Below are 6,432 nucleotides of genomic sequence, written 5' to 3'. Positions count from 1 at the left end.
AAACCTGGGAAATTTTCTGCTAATATCTCACTAAAAAGGCCTTCTAATCCTTTCTCCCTCTCCATGCCTTCAGGAACTCCTAGAACCCGAATGTTGGTTTTTTTAATAGTATCCTGAAGATTCCTGACAATATGTTTTAGATTTCTAATTTCTTCTTCTTTTCTTCGGTCTGACTGTATCCTTTCCTGTTCTCTGTCTTCTAAGTCCGATATTCTCTCTTCTGCTTCACCCATTCTGTTTGTAAGGCTCTCTATTGTGTTTTTCATTTGATCTATTGAATTCTTCACTTCATTATGATTTCTCGTCACTATAAAAATATGGAACGCTTCACGAATTTGCGTGTCATCCTTGCGCAGGGGCCATGCTAATCTTCTCTGTATCGTTCCAATTTTAGTATATGTGCTGCTGAAGCGAGCACGGTACAGATAACTCTTTCATATGCTGATTTAATGCTATTCAAATAAATTCCCAGGATTAGGATTGCTGGGTCATATGGTATATCTATTTTCAGTTTTCTGATGTATCTCCATACTGTTTTCCACAATGCCTGTATTAGTTGACATTCCTACCAACAGTTAATTAGGGTACCTTTTCCCTACATCCTCACCAGCATTTATTGTTTGTTGATTTCTGTGTAGGAGCCAATCTAACTGGGGTAAGGTGAAACCTCATTGTGGTTTTGATTTGCATTTCCTTAATCGTTAGTTATACTGAGCGCTTTTTCATGTGTCTGTTGGCCCTTTGAATTTCGTCTCTTGAAAAATATATGTTCAAGTCCTTTGTAGATTCCTTAACTGCATTATTTTGTTGTTGGTTAGTTTTTTGAGCTCTTTAAATGAGAAATTTGTGGGGTACAGTATTCTGGGTTGAGAGGTTTTTTTTTTTTTTTTAAGGCTTGGCCTATGTCTCTTCATTCTCTCCTAGTGTGTAGGATTTCTGATTAGAAATCAGCTGTATGTTTAATTGAAGGTCCTCTGAAGATAATCTGGCATTTCTCTCATGCACATTTTATAATATTTTCTTTATGTTTTACTATTGAAAGTTTGACTACAATGTGTAGTGATGAAGATTCTTCTTGTCATGTCTACTAGGAATTCTGTGTGTTTCCTGTACTTGGATGCCCCTTTCTTTCTCCAAATTTGGGAAGTTTTGTGTTATTATTTCACTGAATTGACCTTCTAGTCCATTCTCTCTTTCCACATCTTCAGTATCTTCTAGGACCCATATGTTTGGTTGTTTGATCTTATCCCATAAATCTCAAACATTTTTTTTAATTTTTCTAATTTCTTCTTTTTTTGTTTAAATGGGTAATTTCCAAAGATTTGTCTCCTAGCTCATATATTCTTTATTCTGCTCACCAAATTTGTTCTTAAGGTTTTCCACTGTATTTTTTATTTGACATATTGAATTCTTAATTTCTAGTAGTTCAGTTTGATTTCTCTTCAATATCTCAATCTCATGGAAAAATTTTTTATCCATGGCATGTATGGATTTCTTTAACTCATGAATTTGTTTTTCATTGTTTATGAGTGATCTTATGATCATTCTTTTGAATTCCTTTTCAGGAATTTCATCAGTCTCTTCATTTTCACATTCTAATACTAAAGTGTTGTGCTTTTTGGGGGGAGTCATGTCATCTTTCTTTTTCTTGTTTCTTGAATTTTTGCATTTACTTTTAGGCATTTGTGGAGCTACTTGTAGGTTTTCTCTTCCGATGGTTATTATCTTTGAAATATGCCTCTGTGTCTGTTCTTTTACTGAATACCCAGAGGCATTACTGGGTGTGGCCAAGGAGCTCTGCTCAGTGCTCCATTGTGGGGTGAGAATCCAGGGTGACACCCACTTTGGGTGTGGTAGATCTCAATTGTCAGCAGAGGAGAGGGTATGATCACACCTACTGGCATAATCAGAACCTTACTTCCTCTCTTCCAAGGTGATGAATAACCAGGGTTAGCCTACAATTGGTGCAACCCACTACACACTGGTGCATGGATCACACAAAGGATCTGTGTGGTCCTCTGTGTGACCCACCCCAGGCTATCAGGAACTCTGAACCTCTGATGCCAGACACAGTGATTGCCTGGAGAACCAGCTACCCCCTGCCCTATTGTGCAGTCACAGAATTCCCACAGAGTGTGCAAGGCTCCCACAGTCACACTGTACAGAGGAAACTCTGTTTGCCACTTGAGCCTGTCCCATACAGGCAGAGACATTCCTTGAGCCAGCTGCCTGTAGGTGCTCCAACTTGGCTGTTTGAGCCCTAGAACCTATGATATGTTGAGAGGATGAGGGTACCTCACAGTCTTATGTGGGTGCCCAGTCCCCTGTCAGCCCTCCCAGTGAGACTCGAAGTCAGTGGGAACAAGGCTTTTTCCCTCTGGTAATATCCCCTGGTCACAGGTGTACACAAGAGCCTCTGCATCTTCTGCTTATGTCAAAATTGTGCTTTCTCCCTGCCAGTTGCTGGGCGCCTTTGTGGGGGGGGATCGGGAAAAGAAATTGTGATTTTCTGTTGCTGGATTAGGCAGGTATCTTGCCCATCTTGCCCCCCCCCCCCCGCCCCCAGGGCTCCAGGCAGGACTGAAATACAATGTGGTCGCAAGGATTTCCCTCAGGCAATATCACCAGTGGTATGGGCTGCTGCAGTCTGTTCTCACCTTGTTCTCCAAAGCTGTTGTCTCCTCTAGCTCCCAATTGTGGGGTTGTGTGTGATGTCTGCACTCATTGCTGCATGTCTGTAACTTCTGTGCTGCTCCACAGTACCCCTCTTCATTCTGTAGAATTTCCACTGCAAACTTTTTCCAACTGTCCCCTGGGAATGCACTTCCTCTGCTTTTCTTCTGCTATCTTCACCTAGTAAGAGTCAGCATGTCTTATCCCTATTCAGCCATTTTGTCATCTCCCTAAATATATGTTTTAAAGATAGTTTTCACTTACTTATATTTTAGGTTTCATTTAGTCATTTGAAAGACAGAATGATACAGAGATAGGGAGGAATATATATGACCCAGAGATACAGAGATAGGGAGATTTATGGAGAGAGAGAGATAGATCTTCCATTCAATGGTTTACTCCTCAAATGCTCACAACATCTGCGGCTGGGCCAGGTTTAAGCCAGGAACTGGGAACTCCATCCTGGTCTCCCACTTTGCTGGCAGGAACCCAAGCAGTTGGGTCACCATCATTTGCTGCCTTCCCAGTACATTAGCAGGAAGCTGTATTGGAAGCTGAGGCAGGACTCAATCCCAGGCACTATGATAGATGTTGTGGGCATCCTAAGTGGCGGCTTAGCCTGCTGTGCCACAATACCTGCCTCAAATATATGCAGTTTTATTTATCAATTAAAAGTCCATAAAAATACAGAAACAAAACAAGGACTATCACTTAGAAGATAAGAAAAAATCAAATGCTATAATTGACAATTTTAGCTTTACATTTCCATGATTATTAAATATCATGATTTTGAGGCTTTATAATCATGATCTAGTTTCTGTAGACAGAAGTTGGATTTTGATAGTTACAATCTAATTCCCTATGTTATGTTCTGTAGTACTGGTTTCTGAGTCATACAGATGTGAAAGTGACTCGCACCATTCTGTCCACAAGTTTCTGTCTTAAACACTTTCCTGTGGGACACCTTTCACTAATACATCAGCAACAAAGAATAAATATGTATGGATTCTCCAAAAGGATTGCATTTGATCATCCTGCCTCCTTAGATTCTATTAACTTTCAGAGACCAAGGAATAACCTAGGGTTCTTAATCTTCTGTACTTAATTCAGATCCTACTATTTACATAGCTATTTATTTCCTGACCAAGGCCTGCCTTTCTCCAAAGATAGGGGAAGGGTTAAATAAATTTTGCTGCATCCATATGTTAGAATATTAAGACAGATTTATATTTCATTTCTCAGAATATTAATAGCCATTACAAAATGCTCAGAATATGATATTTCATTTTAAAATATATACATGTAAATTATCTCAATTTGTATGTTTAAATGAGGGATCTTCACAGGTTTACAGAAAATGCATATTATGAAAAACTGTATAAATTTCAAAATAGTTTTGTGCCAAAATAAACTTATCTTTTAATTCCATTTTCCACAAACTGTGTGTGTGTGTGTGTGTGTGTGTGTCTATATAGATTAAAAAATATTGGAAGAAAATGTATCAAAATTTCAACTGTGATTACCTCTGGGCAGTGGGATTATAGATGATTTTTATATTATAATTTTTTTGTTTCATGAAATATAAAAATGAGCATGAATTACTAGTGAGAGGAACATTTGTCACTATATCAGTCAGTAAAGTCCGGTATTTAAATATTAATGTGAAATTATACAAACCTAGAAGAAAGGGGGACTTTTGGTTGTCTTAAAGTGGTTGAGCCTCTTACCTTTAAATGACAAAACAGCATAGTCTAGTATCCAAAATACTGGCTATATTACTTTTTTTCCTCTCTAAATTTTACAGGTATAACTTTTTAATAGGAGTTCTTACAGATTAACATTTCCATGTGAACTACAGCCTTTCTTTTTCACAGCAGAAGCATACAGAATTGTTTTTATAAACACATGATATAATTAAGTCATGAAATTGGAGGTGAAAGGCATTAGTCTTTGATACATTTTTTCATAACAGATAGGCAGTTTTGCATAAGAGAGATAGCGTAGGCTCTATAATCCTTGATCTCAGTATTGGCTCTTTCATGTATTAACTGTGGATAACTTGTAGTTACAGATGATAAATAATACATGTATGGCCAAATTATGAAGTATAGAGATAATAAATGTAACCCTAGCTTACTGCTTAATCAATTGATGGTAGCTTAATTGTTACTGCTGCTCCTGTTACTACTGCAATTATTATCCCCATTATAGCTATAACAATGACCTTCCCCTCCACCAGTGGAATGGTAGCTCTGGACAATCTAACTATGCTGACATCATCAAATCATTCTGATTGCTGTAGACCAACTTCCGGTTCAAATCAGAGCTATATTTATCTGCTTGGCACAGGTAAGACAAACCTTCTCTACACTTACCCTGCCCATCAAGCAATTACAGAGTTCTGATTAAGCAGGAGGCCTCTACTAACTACCCAGCCCTGAGTTCTGCATCTTTTCTGATTCTTCAGTGCATGTTGAGTGGTGGTTGCTAATGTTTTGAATATTACAATTGTGTAATAAAGACTATATGCAATCACATTGTTCCTATATCACTCAATATTAAAATGCCATAAATAGGAACAGTGTACAGTGGTAAAAGATTCCTAGTAAATGAAGGTTGATTATATATCTTTATCATTCCTCTGTACTTTGTGAATTCTTCCCTGGGAAAATCGTGTTTTAGGACAGTGTTGCTGAGTGCAGCTACTGTGATCCTTGGCAAGTGTCTTTATAGAGGAGGACATCCTTGATACTAACAGAGAAATCATTCTTCCCCAATTCCATTTCTAAGAGATGTAAAAGGTATATCACCAAAACAAACAGCTGAAAACAGGGTCTGGTGTTGTAACGTAGTGGGTTAAGGTACTGCCTGCAACACCAGTATCCCATATGAGCACTGGTTCAAGTCCTGGCTGCTCCACTTTTGATCCAGTTCCCTGCTAATGCCCAGGCAAGCAGCAGCAGATGGTCCAAGTGCTTGGGAACCTGCTACCCATATGGGAGACCAGGATGCAGTTACAGGCTTCTGGCTTTGGCTTGGCCCAGCCCCAGCTATTACAGCCATTTGCGGAGTAGACCAATGGATGGAGATCTCGCTGTCTCTGCTCTTCCTCTCTCTCTCTAACTGCCTTTGAAATAAATAAATATGTTTTTTTAAAAAACTTGAAAACAAAAGATAAAACAAAAATAACTTCTACATTTCTTATGCCTACTAAATCTCTGGTTGGGGTTTTAGGAGAGCTGCCAGAGCCTGAAGGCAGTCTGTGTGAACAAACTGTCTGAATCATCTGTGTATGTACATGGTCTGGCATAGTTTTGACATTGCAAAGAAAAATCAGTAAAGACAATCTAACATTCTCAGATATTCAGTTCTTGGGATATCATCCAAATTCTTATGCATTTTGATTTGAGAATTTGGTTGCTTGGGCTGTAATTGCAACAAGAAAAGGGAGAGATAAATCTTTGAATTAGATGATTGTGTGATGGTACTGTGGAATATTCTCCAAAATAATTTTAGCAAAATTCAAGCCCTTAGAATTAAAATATCTTGACTATAAATATCTCAGTTCTAGAAGGATGTAAGGCCTGGTTCTCCTTTCCTCTGCAGTACTAAATGTTGAACTCCCTGATACCCTTCCTTACTATAACAGGTTCAGATTTATTGCTGGCCAAACCATGTGCCCCACATATAACAACTCTATACAGAATAGCTGTTGAAACTGATATCAGTTCTCTCCTGTAAAACTAGTATTATATCAAG

General features: G+C 38.3%; 1 non-coding gene across 1 annotated transcript; it reads right to left on the bottom strand.

Annotated features, from left to right (window-relative positions):
- Positions 1-311: 311 nt before the first annotated feature.
- Positions 312-418, bottom strand: LOC127487114 (U6 spliceosomal RNA). The gene has a single exon (XR_007913648.1). It is a non-coding gene; the product is annotated as a U6 spliceosomal RNA (small nuclear RNA).
- Positions 419-6,432: the final 6,014 nt, after the last annotated feature.

This window comes from Oryctolagus cuniculus, chromosome X (assembly GCF_964237555.1).
Source record: "Oryctolagus cuniculus chromosome X, mOryCun1.1, whole genome shotgun sequence".
Taxonomy (NCBI): Eukaryota; Metazoa; Chordata; class Mammalia; order Lagomorpha; family Leporidae; genus Oryctolagus; species Oryctolagus cuniculus.
This window is presented reverse-complemented; position numbering and strand designations above follow the sequence as displayed.